The following is a 17,437-nucleotide window of genomic DNA, read 5'->3' as shown; positions in this document are numbered from 1 at the left end:
AATTACCTTTTTAGTGTTTGAGATCTCAGAGGTTTCCGGAGTCGCCAAGCAATCCCTTGTGATCGCGGCTTCAATAATAAAATACATTGAATGTTCTTGGATTAAGGATACTCGAGTTGAGGTGTCAAATGAGTGAGTGGACAAATTCGAAATGACGCTTCATGCATGAGCAGCGAGCCAAATTAGAAAAACGGGATGGCTCATATCTTAAACGAGTCAAGAAAATGCCAATCCGACTCCACTTGTTTGAGTGAACGAGTTAGACGAGTTGACTCGTTTGACTCATTTTTTAAAATCACTTCACAATTTTAGCAATCTTTTTTATTTGCTATCCATACAAGTAAAAGATAATTTATCATACATTCATATATGTTACTGTAAATTATCTAAAGCCTAAAAAATTAGGTAACAAACAAAAAAAATTGTATACCAAAATAGATTTTATATACCCAAAATAAGTCAGATGAACCACCTAGTGCTCGCTCAATCCAACTCATTTAACTCGTGAATTATACTAATTAAGATAAATTAACTCGCTTCTAAACGAATTGTAATTTAACAATTTTTATTAAAATATTTTTTATAATATTTTTAAAATATATCTTTAAAAGACATATTAACAAGATCGTAATAAGAATATAATTTATTAAGAATTATCAAAATTTTATAATTATTATACCTACCAAAATAATAACCACCATAAAATTCAACCTCTTTATCATAGACCCTTAATTAATAAGCTATTCAAAGTTTCTAACTATTCTACCCCATAGGTGCACATGAGGAGAGAGGGAGAATGCCGAGAATATAACAGAAATGCTTAATTATGTTCATAGGATCCCTCGGCAGCTAAATGCTAGTAGTAGTATTAGTTAAATAATGGCATCATTCTGAAAAGAAAATCATATTCAATTAATGGTATTGAAAGAAGATACTAATCTGTAAACATCGAAAGCTGAGTCTCTTCCCAGTTCTTTCTTTTTCCCCGTCCGAACCCAAGAAAAAAGAAAGAATATGAGTGGGTAGTAAAGCGGCATTTATGTGCTATTGAAGTTTTTGCATAGGATAGGAAAGAAGGGTAACCATTTTAGTCCAATCAAGACTTGAGCAACTGGCTCATAAAAAATAAAAAACACAATTTTTCCATGTGCATTCTTCCTCTATTACAAATTTTTAACCAAGAAAAAACAACTAATATAAGTAACTAATCGCTACATAAGTGAAGCTAACTATATAGAAAAAATAGTTTCTGACTAAATTATAATTTTATTATATATAAATTTTACTATTTTAATTTTAAAATAATTAAAAGATTATTCTATTACTTTAAAAGGTTTGATTCCTCACTTTAAAAAAGCTTGTCCCTCACCTTTTCTCCTTCTCATTCTTACAATTAAAACTCAAGATCATTGAGAAAGGAATGTGTTTGCTACCATTCTAAGTCAACTTGATTTGGCCAACCTTGTTTTTCACACATGATCTGAAGTCTAGACTCAATTTCATGCATTTTATGCTAAATGGTTACAGAAGAGAAAAGGTTTTCTCTAAATGGTCAAAATAAATTATTTATAGTAATTAACTAAGTTAAACTTACCGGAATGTCAAATAATAATTGCAATAAATAAATATTAATAAAATTAAATAATATCTCTCTACGAAAAATAAATATTATTAAAACTTTGAGAATTAAAATTTTACATGCATAAGTTAATTTTTTTATTAATAATTGAATAAAATGCTCAAAATGAATTACGTACATAGTAACTATTCTATTATTGATAGGAAAAATAATAAAAAAATACTACTAAACAAAGAGATCCAAATTCTCAATATTTTTTAATCGCATTAATTTTCCTTCCAATTACATATTGTTTAAATACAAGTATTTTTTGTTTTAAGTTTTTAGTTTTAATCATAGAATCGTTTTTAATAATTTAATATTAATAATTTTGTAATATATAAACATATTAGTTTAATAAACAAATATATAATTAATTAAAATATATTTTTTATTTTAATATGAAAAACACGTATTTTGTAAAACTTATTTATATCTTATTTCTTTTACCTTCATAAAAAAGAATAAAATAACACAAAATAATTTTTATTCTAATTTCAATAAAATTAGAAAAATAGCTACAAGTATAATGTATAACTAATATAGAAACATAAAACTATTATACTTTTCTAAATAAGTTTATTGAAAAGTTAGCTAAGTAGTGAATTTTGTTGAAATTATTGAAAATTTTAGCTAAGCTTTTAAATTAGTAAAGTACATGAAATTACAATAAAAATATTTTTTGTTATTGGTTTAAATATTTTTTTTTGTTCTTATATATGCATTCTTTTACTTAATCAATTATATAATTATTTTATTAAAATATATACTTATACATTGCAAAATTTATCAATATTAAATCATTGTAAACAAAATTTGTAAGAGTAAAATTAAAATCTTAAAAATATCTATAAAAATACTTGTATTTAAACAACATCTAAAAAATAAAAGATAAATTAGTACGTTTAAAAAATATTAAGAATATTTAATTTATAAAAAATGAGAAAATTTGGTGCAATGACTAATTTGGTTGACAACGATCAATATTACAAATTAAAATGACCTACTTAGTACAAAGTCAATGACCAATTTGATACACGACAGTTATAGCATATTGAATTATACGTGGACAATAGTATTACGACATGTAGCACTATATTCACGTCACCATGCCATATGTTACTGATTAACCCATTATCACATTATTACATGAGGCCAAACTATGATGTGATACATGTTCATTAGCGATTCATGTCATCAAGCCACATTAGTCAGTCGTTAATAGAAAAAAATTACGGATTAAAGTGAATGACATTGGCCAATCTCATGAATATTTTTTTGTATAATTAGAATGTCAGGGAAGATTTTAATACACGAGGTCAATCTTAAAGGACCATTTTAGAACTTTAATTAATTTGAACCCATAATTTTAGATTGTCGAAATTTTTGTTGGATACCAAAATAAACAAAAATGAATCCATAATTTTAAATCGCCAAAACTAACACTTCATTAGGATTTTTTCTAAATAAAATAAAAAATCAAATTACTTGAATCACCTAAAGTCAAATTAATTACACAAATATTTTATTTCTCTTTGTTCGTACCTTTTCTGGAGAGCTAACGAGATTCGGATATCGGAGATTCTAACTTGAGCGATGTCAGAACTAGGCCGAGAGAGCAACCTGTAAAAAACTCCGATGCTTAAGTTAGTAGTATTTTAGGTGATAGAGTGAACACTGTGTCTACCTGCTGAGTTTTCCTTTTCCTTTGATTCCCTTTGTCCAGAATAACCGTTTTTCAAGCATTTACTACCTTTAATGTATGTTTTTAATACCATGAGGTAATTTCATGAGATAATGACTTTGATTAGCATTAACGTTATATGTTCGTTAACTAGTAACGTGGTATATTCATTTATTTGCAATCATAAATACTATTCTTGTTCATTGCTGCTACGAAGAAAATGCGGCAATCTCAATCCAACTTCTTAATCAACCCTAGTGGCAATAGAGTGTCTTCGTCGGCCACATTGAGTAATCTGTCACCACCTCCCAGGTTCGACGAAAGCGGAGAGGGACAAGTTCATGAAGTCCACAACTTAGATGAAGACTCTCCTTCTGACTCTCCAAAAAGAAAGAAATCAAAGAACAAGGAAAAAGAGCCTTCCGAACCACACGACGCTCCTTCCTCAACCTCCTTTGATTATGTGTTGGAGAAAGAATTTTGAGCTTCTGGTTTCGTGGATTCATACCTTCTGACAAAAGATACCAAGTTGGGACTCGCTAAGATGCCTTTAGAGGACAACTCAATATGTCTTCAGAGAATGATCCTTCAGTCAGTTACTTACATTTGTGATGTCGATATGGAGATCTCAAATCTTCACTCTGAGTTCATAGCGAAGGATAAAGAAATTGACAAAGTCAACTCCCAAGTTAAAAACTTGAATGCCTCTCTTGCCGCCCTTTAAGAGGAGCAAACCACCTTTCAAGTTGAAATGACAAGTTTAAAGGATGCAAAATCTTCTTCAGATATAAAGGTGGACAATCTGAAGAAGCAAGTTTTCGAGCTCATGACTCAGATTGAAACCCTTGACATATCAGTTAAGCGAGCTAAACGCGCTGCTATAGATAAAGCATTCGACGTCGAACAGAACATTCTTAACCGAATTAGACTCTTATCACTTGACTTAGACGTCCTCGAAGTTAGTTCTTTCAAGAAAGTGGTGGATGGGAAGATTGTAGAAAATTTATAATTTCTTTCCAAAATTTCTAAATGTTTTAAACTAAGCAATTCGTACTACCTTTTATGGATAATTATTTTCCCGTTTTCTTGGGATGTAGCTAGGTCGTTGTGAACTTTCAAGCAAAATTTAAATTTTAGCTAAGTCATTACAACTTTTATTGTCTTTTAAATTTCGTAATGGCATGTTCTATATGTTACCATTTTTCCGATATCAATATTTAATATGCTTGATTATCGCTTAACTGTTTTAACATTAATGCATTTTATTGCTTACTTAGCCATTATTTCGGCTTCAGCACTCAATCACCACAAGACTTAGCATTTATAGCTTATTTAGCCATTGTTTTCGGCTTCAGCACTTAATCATACCAAGACTTAGCATTTATGCCCAAGAAATAAGCAATAAATAATGTATGTAGTTAAATAACAATTAGCCAAATATTAAAACATGTTGTATTATTGATAAAATTTAAATACAAGATTTTAGAAATAAATACGCATCATTAAAAACCTAAATTCATAGGAAAAGAGTGTCTTTATTCTAACATGGGAACTTCTAAGAATAATACATTTTTAGATGAACTGCATTCTATGTTCTTGGTATCTCGCAACTATCTAAGTTTTTTAGTTTGTATGCCTTTTTTGCCTAGATTCTCTCGAACCCTAAAGGGCACTTTCCAAGTTGGGGCCGAATTCTCTTAAGACTACAAGGTTTCAGCATTAGCCTGTTTTAATACTAGGTCTCCTGTTTGGAAGCTCCTCGGTCTAACTTTAGTGTTATACCTTTTGACAAGTCTTTGCTTTAACGCATATTCTGCTAGATTAGTTGCTGCCGTAACCTCATCATTTAGGTCAAGACCTTCATGATGCTCCAAACTCCCGAGAAGCATTCTTAGAATGGGCTCTCTAGCTTTTACTGGGATCACTGTTTCTTCTCTATAGATAAGTCTGAATGGTGTTTCTCTAGTAAATGACTGAGTCATAATGCGATAGGACCATAGTACAGACCATAACTTGTCAGCCTATGACCCCGAAGCATCATCTAATCGCTTATTCAACCCCATCAAAATTACCTTGTTCGCAGCTTCAAATATTTGTTGAACATCTAATCCACTTAGTAGCTCCCAGAACTTGGAATCTGTAAACTACGTTCCGTTATTTGTGACAATTGCTTCGGAAATTCCAAATCTCATGAGAACCTCTCTCCATGTGAACTTCTAACATTGGGCCGAGGTAATGCTTGCTAGTGGCATAACTTCAATCTATTTTGTGAAATAATTTATGGCAACTATTAAGTACTTTACTTGACTAGGCCCTTGAGGGAATGGACCCAACAAATCTAACTCCCACTTTGAAAATGGTCTTGTCGGCATGACGGAGACGAGTTCATGAGGCGGGACCAGATGAAGATTACCATGGAGTTGACACTTTTGACACTTCTTCACATATTTCAAGGCATCTTTAATAATGGTGGGCCAATAGCACTCATCTCTGATGACCTTTTGAGCTAGGGACTTCTCACCCAAGTGATGTCCACAACACCCTTCATGAATTTCCTGCAAAAACATACTTTGTTTGTTGAGGATTTAAATACTTTAGTAATGGCTGTGACACTCCTCTTTTATATATTAACCATTTAATATAATATATTTAGTTATTTTAATCACAACTTCCTAGATTCTTTAGCATCATTAGGCAAAATTACATGTTCCAAATACATGCATATGGGATCCTTTTAAGTAGTAACGTTTCTGGAATGTGAAATCGTAACATCGGACCTGCCTACAGAAGGTTCTGAAAAGCACTTCTTGTATTAAGCTACGATTCCTATTTTCAGGTTTAATATTAAAGGAATCAAAGAACTGTACCTCCTGTTGTACCTTTTTCAAGTACTTTTGTAAAAACAGATCTTTTGCTTGATATTTGTCATTAACTTAGGATATCATAATCTGCAAATCACTAAGTACAGTGATTGCCATAATTCGGACATCCCGGGCTAATACTAATCCTGCAAGCAAAGTTTCATATTTAGTTTGATTATTGGAAATGAAAAATTGAATTTAATGGAGGCGTCAATCACCATGTCATCTTCTTTAATTAAGATGAGACTAGCTCCTCCATTTTTTATATTAGAAGCTCCATTTACATGAATTTTCCATCTCGAATATTTCAGAAATCGTATGGGTCATTTCAGCTAGAAAATCAATCATTGCTTGAGCCATAATGACCGGTTCATATTGTATATCGAATTGAGATAGTTATATGGACCAACTCACCATTCAACCTGTTAGGTCAGGCTTTTGCAAAGCATTTTTAATCAGCTAGTCGGTTCGTATAATAATTAAATAGCTTTAAAAATACTAATGTACCGACGTGAGCAAAGCAAAAGCCAACTTCTCCAATTTCAAATATCTTAGTTTAGGGCCTTGAAGTAGAGCTGTCAAAATGGACTAAGCCCATCGGCCTGGCCCGTTTACCCGTTTAAATGGACAGATTTTTTCCTCTAATTTAGACCCATTTAAATTTTGGGCTAAACAGGAGCCCGCACAAATTTTGGTTTGTTTTTAACTGGAATTTCAGATTTTAGCCAAAAAGGTAAAGTTCCGCACTAAAATATTCTTTCGCTACCAAAGCTTCGGAGTTCTATTCCTTCTTGCGTCCAATCTCAAGGATAAATTCAACCTAACTCGCACTGCATGAAAGGACATAACTTAGTAATAGGTCAATCAGTTCTTCCTTTGATACTTATGCCATTAGATTAGAAAGAGTAAATTGTCTATCATCTTCGAAGCCCTAAATCCCCTGGGAGGAAATTGTATTAATGATATCATGATGCTACCTCTCCTTCATGTGCAGCCTCTTTTCAAGCAGCAAATTGCTCGAAGACAGAATAAAAAAAAAATCCGACTCGACCCATACAAAAATAACAGATTTAGAGAATTATTAAGCCAATAAGCCATGGACCATAAGCCTAATTGACCAATACTATGCAAGCTGGAAAAAAACTCGACCCAAAAAATAACTCGACCCAAATACAATACAAAAGTATAAAACTGAAAACTCTCTCTTTCTCAGCCACTCACTAAAAATTCGAACTCAAAAAGGAAAAAGAAAAAGCTCTCCGGAGACTGGAGTAGCCTTAAATCCCTAATTCTTCTGCACAACGCCACAGCCGCACAAATTTATGCGTGTGTCTACCCCTCTTCCAGCGACAGTAACTTCTTGGTCAGTATCATCGATGAGTGTCCCCACCATTAGAGCCTTGCGAGGCTCTCATCACCGTTAGCCCCTTAGTCTTTGTTACTTCATTCGTTCTTCGTTTAGCTTCTACTCTTTTTCAGTTTTCGTAGTCTTCGATCATCACTCATCAGTCTTCAGCCAATTATTGTAAGATTACTTTCTTGTCTTAACAATAAAATATACATGTTATTTCTTTTCTCATAAATCTTAGATTCTTAATGTTTAGATGAACAGTATGACACTAACATCTATTATTTATCTATTCTATTTTGTTCTGGGTTATTTTGTAATACTATTTTTTATAAATGGTAAAGAGTAATCTGATTTTGTGTTTTTATTTTTGGTTAGTGATTTATTTTGGAATTATGGATGACTATTGATGAGCGGATAATTTATACGCTTTTTGGCATTGTTTTTAGGTAGTTTTTAGTAGGATATAGTTACTTTTAGGGATATTTTCATTAGTTTTTATGCTAAATTCACATTTCTGGACTTTACTATGAGTTTGTGTATTTTTCTGTGATTTCAGGTAATTTCTAGCTGAAATTAAGGGACCTGAGCAAAACTCTGATGGAAGGCTGACAAAGGACTGCTGATGCTGTTGGATTCTGACCTCCCTGCACTCGAAATGGATTTTCTAGAGCTACAGAACTTCAAATGGCGCGCTCTTAATGGCGTTGGAAAGTAGACATTCAGAGATTTCTAGCAATATATAATAGTTCATACTTTATTCGAGATTAGATGATGCAAACTGGCGCTCAACGCCAGTTTCATGTTGCATTCTGGAATCAAACGCCAGAAGCACGTCACGAACCAGAGTTGAACGCCAAAAACACGTTACAACTTGGCGTTCAACTCCAAAAGAAGCCTCTGCATGTGTAAAGCTCAAGTTCAGCCCAAGCACACACCAAGTGGGCCCCGGAAGTGGATTTCTGCATCAATTACTTACTTCTGTAAACCCTAGTAGCTAGTCTAGTATAAATAGGACATTTTATTATTGTATTAGACATCTTTGGTCTCAGTTTTATTCTATTATTCATCTTAGGAGACTATTGATCACGTTTATGGGGGCTGGCCATTCGGCCATGCCTGGATCACTATCACTTATGTATTTTCAACGGTGGAGTTTCTACACACCATAGATTAAGGGTGTGGAACTCTGTTGTACCTCAAGTTTTAATGCAATTACTACTATTTTCTATTCAATTCAGTTTATTATTGTTCTAAGATATTCATTGCACTTCACCATGACGAATGTGATGATCCGTGACACTCATCATCATTCTCACCTATGAACGCGTGACTGACAACCACCCCCGTTCTACCTTAGACCGAGCGCATATCTCTTGGATTCCTTAATCAGAGTCTTCGTGGTATAAGCTAGAATTGATGGTGGCATTCATGAGAATCCAGAATGTCTAAACCTTGTCTGTGGTATTCCAAGTAGGATTCAGGGATTGAATGACTGTGACGAGCTTCAAGCTCGCGATTGTTGGGCGTGATGACAAACGCAAAAGAATCAGTGGATTCTATTCCGACATGATCGAGAACCGACAAATGATTAGCCGTGCTGTGACAGAGCATTTGGACCTTTTTCACTGAGAGGATGGATGTATCCATTGACAACGGTGATGCCTTACATACAGCTTGCCATGGAAAGGAGTAAGAAGGATTGGATGAAGGCAGTAGGAAAGCAGAGATTCAAAAGGAGCACAGTATCTTCATACGTCTATCTGAAATTCCCACCAATGATTTACATAAGTATTTCTATCTTTATTTTCTGTTTATTTATTATTATTATTATTCGAAAACTCCATAACCAATTATTATCCGCCTAACTGAGATTTATAAGATGACCATAGCTTGCTTCATACCAACAATTTCTGTGGGATCGACCCTTACTCACGTAAGATATTACTTGGACGACCCAGTGTACTTGCTGGTTAGTTGTGCGAAGTTATGAAGTTATGTTTGGACCATGGTATCATGCACCAAGTTTTTGGCACCATTACTAGGGAGAGAACGAACATGAATGCATTATCAGAAATCACAATTTTGCCTACCAAGTTTTTGGCGTCATTTCCGGGGATTGTTCGAGTTTGGACAACTGACGGTTTATCTTGTTGCTCAGATTAGGTAATTTTCTTTTCAAAAATATTTCAAGAAAATTTTTATCCCTATTTTCAATAAATAAATAAATAAATAAATAAATTATTCTATGACTTCAGAATTTTTAAGAATGAATTCTAGTGTTTCTTGAAGCATATTGAAGCCTGGCTGGCTGTAAAGCCATGTTTAATTCTTTTGGACTGAGGCTTCCAATCATCAGCATAGAGGCAAGTTAATTGAAATATCAGCTGTTGTATGTCTGATTTATATCCTAAAGCTGGCTGGCTATTAAGCCATGTCCAACCCTTGGATTGGAGCTTTAGGCTAACATTGAAGGATTCCTGGAATTCTTATTAAAAATTTTTGAATTTTTTATTTTCTTTTTCCTATATGTTTTTCGAAAAAAATAAAAGAAAATACAAAAAAATCATAAAATCATAAAAACCAAAAATATTTTGTGATTCTTGTTTGAGTCTTGTGTCATGTTTTAAGTTTGGTGTCAATTGCATATTCATCTTGTTCTTGCATTTTTCAAAAATTCATGCATTCATAGTGTTCTTCATGATCTCCAAGTTGTTCTTGGTAAGTCTTCTTGTTTGATCTTTAAATTTTCTTGTTTTGTGTTGTATGATGTTTTTCATGTGCATTTTTGCATATATAGTGTCTAAACATGAAAGATTTCTAAGTTTGGTGTCTTGCATATTTTCTTTGCATCAAAAGTTTTTCAAAAATATGTTCTTGATATTCATCATGATCTTCAAAGTGTTCTTGGTATTCATCTTGATATTCATAGTGTTCTTGCATGCATCATATGTTTTGATCCAAAATTTTCATGTTTTGGGTCATAATTGTGTTTTTCTCTCTCATCATTAAAAATTTTAAAAATAAAAAAATAGTTTTTCCTTTTTTCTCTCAAAATTTCAAAAATTTGAGTTGACTTAGTAAAAAAATTTTAAAATTAGTTATTTCTTGTAAGTCAAGTCAAATTTTCAATTTTTAAAAATCTTATCTTTTCAAAACTTTTTTCAAAAATAAAATCTTTTTCATTTTTCTTACTATTTTTCGAAAATTTTTAATTTGAATTTTAAAATCTTTTTCTTATCTTTAATTCATAATTTTCGAAACTTTACTAACAATTAATGTGATTGAATCAAAAATTTGAAGTTTGTTACTTTCTTGTTAAGAAATGTTCAATCTTTAAATTCTAGAATCATATCTTTTAGTTTATTGTTAGTCAAGTAATTAATTTTAAATTTTAAAATTTAATTCTTTTTCAACTATATCTTTTTAATCATATCTTTTCAAATAATATCTTATCAAAAAAATTTTTGATTTCAAAATATCTTTTCTAACTCATTATCTTCTCAAAAATTGATTTTCAAATCTTTTTCAACTAACTAATTGACTTTTTATTTGTTTCATATCTTTTTCAAAACCACCTAACTACTTTCCTTTCTCTAATTTTTGAAAATTTCTCCCTCCTTTTTAAAATTCTTTTTTTAAATTAATTAATTGTTTTAAATTTTAATTTTAATTATTTTTTCTCTCTTAATTTTCGAAAATCACCAACTCTTTTTTTTTCAAAATTTATTTTCGAAATTCTCTCTCCCTCATCTTATTCTATTTATTTATTTATTTACTAACACTTCTCTTCATCTCAAGAATCTGAACCTATCTTCACCTTGAGTTTGGATTCTTCATTCTTTTCTTTCTTCTATTCCCTTCTTCTTTTACTAACATAAAAAAATCTCTCTACTATGGTAAAGAGGATCCCTATTATTATTTTCTATTCCCTCCTTTTTCATATGAGCAGGAGCAAGGACAAGAATATTCTTGTTGAAACAGATCCTGAACCTGAAAGGACTCTGAAGAGGAAACTAAGAGAAGCTAAATTACAACAGTCCAGAGACAACCTTACAGAAATTTTCGAAAAGGAAGAGGAAATGGCAGCCGAAAATAATAATGCAAGGAGGATGCTTGGTGACTATACTACACCTACTTCCAAATTTGATGGAAGAAGCATCTCAATCCCTACCATTGGAGCAAACAATTTTGAGCTTAAACCTTAACTAGTTGCTCTACTGCAACAGAACTGCAAGTTCCATGGACTTCCATCAGAAGATTCCTACCAGTTTTTAACTGAGTTCTTGCAGATCTGTGAGACTGTTAAGACTAATGGAGTAGATCCTGAAGTCTACAAGCTCATGCTTTTCCCCTTTGTTGTAAGAGACAGAGCTAGAATATGGTTGGACTCACAACCTAAAGATAGCCTGGACTCCTGGGATAAGCTGGTCGCGACCTTCTTGGCTAACTTCTTTCCTCCTCAAAAGCTGAGCAAGCTTAGAGTGGATGTTCAGACCTTCAAACAAAAAGATGGTGAATCCCTCTATGAGCTTGGAAAAGATACAAGCAGATGACCAAAAGTTGTCCTTCTGACATGCTTTCTAAATGAACTATTTTGGATATATTCTACTATGGTCTATCTGAATTCTCTAAGATGTCACTGGACCATTCTGCAGGTGGATCCATTCACCTAAAGAAAACGCCTACAGAAGCTCAAGAACTCATTGACATGGTTGCAAATAACCAATTCATGTACACTTCTGAGAGGAATTTCGTGAGTAATGGGACGCCTCAAAGGAAGGAAGTTCTTGAAATTGATGCTCTGAATGCCATATTGGCTCAGAACAAAATATTGACTCAGCAAGTCAACATGATTTCTCAAAGTCTGAATGGATGGCAAAATGTATCCAATAGTACTAAAGAGGCATCTTCTGAAGAAGAAGCTTATGATACTGAGAACCCTGCAATGGCAGAGGTAAATTATATGGGTGAACCTTATGGAAACACCTATAATGGAGAAATCATCCAAATTTCTCATAGAAGGATCAACAAAAGCCTCAACAAGGCTTTAATAATAGTGGAAGAAATAGGCTCAGCAATAGCAAGCCCTATCCATCATCTTCTTAGCAACAGACAGAGAATTCTGAGCAGAGCACCTCTAATTTAGCAAACTTAGTCTCTGATCTGTCTAAGACCACTTTAAGTTTTATGAGTGAAACAAGGTCCTCCATTAGAAATTTGGAGGCACAAGTGGGCCAGCTGAGTAAGAAAATCACTGAAATTCCTCCTAGTACTCTCCCAAGCAACACTGAAGAGAATCCAAAAAGAGAGTGCAAGACCATTGACATAATCAACATGGCCGAACCTAGAGAGGAAGGAGAGGACGTGAATCCTAATGAGGAAGACCTCATGGGACGTCTCTCAAGCAAGGAGGAGTTCCCTATTGAGGACCTAAAGGAATCTGAGGCTCATATAGAGACCATAGAGATTCTATTAAACCTCTTTCTGCCATTCATGAGCTCTGAAATCTATTCTTCCTCTGAAGAGGATGAAGATGTAACTGGAGAGCAAGTTGTTCAATATCTAGGAGCCATCATGAAGCTGAATGCCAAATTGTTTGGTAATGAGACTTGGGAAGGTGAACCTCCCTTGCTCATTAATGAACTAGATACATGGATTCAGCAAACTTTACCTCAAAAGAGACAAGATCCTGGCAAATTCTTAATACCCTGTATCATAGGCACCATGACCTTTGAGAAGGCTCTGTGTGACCTAGGGTGAGGCATAAATCTTATGCCACTCTCTGTAATAGAGAAGCTGAGGATCATTGAGGTACAGCCTGCCATATTCTCATTACAAATGGCCGACAAGTCAGTAAGACAAGCTTATGGATTGGTAGAGGACGTGTTGGTAAAGGTTGAAGGCCTTTACATCACTGCTGATTTCATAATCTTAGACACTAGGAAGGAGGACTACAGCATCTTCATACGCCTATCTGAAATTCTCACCAATGATTTACATAAGTATTTCTATCTTTATTTTCTGTTTATTTATTATTATTATTCGAAAACTCCATAACCAATTATTATCCGCCTAACTGAGATTTATAAGATGACCATAGCTTGCTTCATACCAACAATCTTCGTGGGATCGACCCTTACTCATGTAAGGTATTACTTGGACGACCCAGTGCACTTGCTGGTTAGTTGTGCGAAATTGTGAAGTTATGTTTAGACCATGGTATCATGCACCAAGTTTTTGGTGCCATTACCAAGGAGAGAACGAACATGAATGCCATTATCAGAAATCACAATTTTGCCTACCAACTATGCAAGAGATCTTGTTAATCCAAATGCTGAGATAGAACACATTTTCTTGGACTCAGACTTTGATGATGACTTTGATGATCTTGTTAACGACAAAATCTCATCGGAAGTAACTTAAGTGACGCCTTTTGTAAGTATTCTACCTACTGCTATTGCTGCTATTGATGGGTCAAATTCTAAAAAGAGAAAAAGGTTAACTACATCTAATGTCTGGGATAGTTTTATAAAAATAACTGTAGAAGATGGCAAAGCAAGGTGCAAATGTAAAAGGTGTGAAAAAGAATACAAAGATTAGGATAGTACTCATGGCACCTCTACATTGAAACGATATATCCCTGTGTGTCGTGAACTCCCCAAATTTCATAATTTGAGAAAAATGATGCTTGATAAAGCTAAGAGGTTAAAGGCTAGGCAAGTTGATCCTGTGATTTTTCTTGAATTAATTATAATAGCAATCATAGAACATGATTTTTCTTTCTCATTTGTTGAGTATAGAAGAATTAGGGATGTTTTTAAGTACTTGAATCCTAATGTTAAGATGTTTTCTCAAAACATTTATGTAGCTGATATTTGCAAATTTTATATTGCTAAAAAAGAAAAGTTCAACTGCCAGTTAGAAAAAAAATTGAAGTAGGATATGTTTAACTACTGATCTTTAGACTTCATGCATAATAGAGGGTTGTATGACTTTGACTGCACATTATGTTGATTTTAGGTGAAAATTAAATTCTAAGATACTCTCATTTTCTCACACGTTCACTCCACATATGGGACATCAATTAGCAAATATAGTGATTGAGTGGTTATTTGATGGAGAATAGAGAAGAAAATATTTTCAATAGCCTTAGACAATGCTTCATCTAATGATAGCATGCAAACTTTATTCAAGCGAAACCTCCTTTTAAGTGATAGGTTATTGTGTAATGGAAACTATTTTCATGTAAGGTGTTGTGCTCATATTTTAAACTTGATAGTTCAAGATGGGTTGAAGGTTGCTAGTTCTACTTTTCATAATATCAAAGAGAATATCAAGTATATGAGAGCATCGGAGGCACGAGCTATTTAATTTAGAGATGTTCTTAAGTCACTTGAAATTTCTGACATTAGAGTGGACTTAGATATACCTACTAGATGAAATTTTACTTTATTGATGTTGGAGAGTGCTTTGAGATGTGAGCGTGGTTTTGTTAGACTCTCTTTGAAGGATAATAATTTCAAATATCGTCTATCCGAAGAAGAGTGGAAAAGAGGAAGAAAAATCTGTAAATTCCTGAATCCATTTTACAAAATCACTACCTTGAAGTCTGGTCAATCTTATCCTACTTCAAACTTATATTTTATGTAAATTTAGAGGATTGAATGCTTGCTAAAAGAATATTCCATTAGTGAAGACGAGGTCATAAGAAAAATGGTGCAACCAATGAAAGGCAAATTTGATAAGTATTGGAGCGATTATTCCATGATTCTCTCTCTAAGAGCTATTCTCGATCCTCGAATGAAATTTTATATTTTGGGATATTATTTAAATAAAATGGATCCATGTACTGCTATTGAGAAATTGACCACCATCAAGAAGTTGTATTTGTTGTTTGGAGCATATTTAGAAATTTTGTCACATAATGCCTCTTCTAATGTCTTTAGTGGTCAAATAAGAATTACAACTTCTAAAAAAGATGATCCATTTTTATTTGATGTGCCTGATGTAAGTTTTATTTTTGTTGTGTATTATGTTAATATAATTTTTTTATATGTTTCTGTCAATATGTTAGTTTTTTAACTATTTTATTATTTTCTTGAATATTGTAGGAGTTGAGAAATATAAATTTTCAAACTAATGCTTCACAAAGAAAGTCTTCTTTAGATATCTATTTGGATGAGTTAATTCTTGATATGAACTCTAAAATAGATGTCTTGCAATATTCAAAATCTCAAGTCCATCGCTTTTCTGATTTAGCTTCCATGGCTTGTGATGTGCTTAGTATTCCAATAATTATAGTAGCCTCGAAATCGGTCCTTTCTATTGGTGTGCATATCCTAAATAAGTATAGAAATTCCATTTTAGATAAGAATGTGCAAGATCTTATTTGTGCTCGTACTTGGATACGTGGATTTGAAAACAATGATAATTCACTTTTAAATTTATTTTGTTAACTTTTATTAGCAATAAATAATGAGTGACTTACTTATTACATTTGTTTAGTTTTCTACTAACTAATTTTAAATTATAGATGGTAAATTTGAGTGTGAAAATGAGAGTGACAAAGAATATTATAAAGATAAAGTAGATTCAATTAATATAATGCCTGATATTTTATTAGTATTGTCTAATTGTTTCAAACTATGCACTTTTTTAATTCAATTCTATTGAAATTCTTTTTCTACCACTAAGTCACTAACTTTTATTTGATAATTTATTTTTCTTTTCATTGCAGGTGTTGACTAATTTGGTGGATTGGATAAAAAATTTTGGGATTACATTGTTTGCTATTTTTGTGATATATTTGCATACCATGTAATCTGTTAAACACTTTTTTTTTCACTTTTGTGTGACTTTTTGATAGAATTGTGATGTTTTTATGTTGGTTTAAAATACTTTGTTAACGATGTGAGGGAAATTAGGAATACTCCTTTAATTAGAAATATTAGAATTAGAAATATGAAATCACTAATTGGATGCGAATGGATTTCTTTTTTGAGTTAAAAGGAAAAATTTAGAACATAACAGTTAGTCAAATAAAATGTGCAATGTGTAAAAAAAAAACTACTACAAATGTGTTTAGTTGTTTGCTGGAACTTTAATTTTTTTTTTTGCCAAACAAAATTTTTTTGTCCAAAAATATACAACAATTTTCTCCTTAAAATTGGACTTTTTTTAGTTTTTTTTTTCAAAAAAAAAACAACAAATAAATGGGCTAGTTTATTTAATCCGTCGGGCTGACCATAAACAGTCCGGACTATAAAATCTTGGCCTACAAATAAAGTGGATTTAAATGGGCTAGTTTGTATAACCCGTGGGCTAAACGGTTTGGGCCTAAATGGGCCGGACTGGCCCATTTGACAGCCCTAGCTTAAAGGACCTTATTAACAAAATAGACAGGTCATTGACGTTTACATTCGTCCTCTAGAATTGAAGCTGAAGCTACAATTCCTTCACTTACAAACAGATATAAGTAGGTCTTTCCAAATTCTGGTTTTACTAGTACAGGAGGTGATGACAAAAATTTTTTAAAATGTTTAAAAGTCATCTCACACTTATCTGTCCATACAAAATCCACACCTTTTCTCATAAAATAAAAAATGGCCTCGCTTTTTCAACTGAAGCTCCCAAAAACTTCTACAACGCAACTAACTGACCTGTGAGCCTCTGCACCTTTTTAAAGTTTTCAGGACTTGACATGTTTAGTATAGCTTGACATTTTTCAATATTAGCTTCTATACCCTTTTGGGTTACCATAAAGTCTAGAAATTTACCTCTCCAGACTCCAAAAGCATATTTTGCTGGATTTAACCTCATCTTGTGAAGTTGGAGGTAGTTCAAGATCTCCTTTAGATTAGCATTCAAGTCGGAGTCTCTTTTAGTCTTTATCAACATATTATCAATGTAGACTTTCATATTGT

This window comes from Arachis stenosperma, chromosome 9 (genome assembly GCF_014773155.1).
Source record: "Arachis stenosperma cultivar V10309 chromosome 9, arast.V10309.gnm1.PFL2, whole genome shotgun sequence".
NCBI classification, from domain to species: domain Eukaryota; kingdom Viridiplantae; phylum Streptophyta; class Magnoliopsida; order Fabales; family Fabaceae; genus Arachis; species Arachis stenosperma.
The sequence above is the reverse complement of the archived record's forward strand: the minus strand, read 5'-3'. Positions refer to the sequence as shown.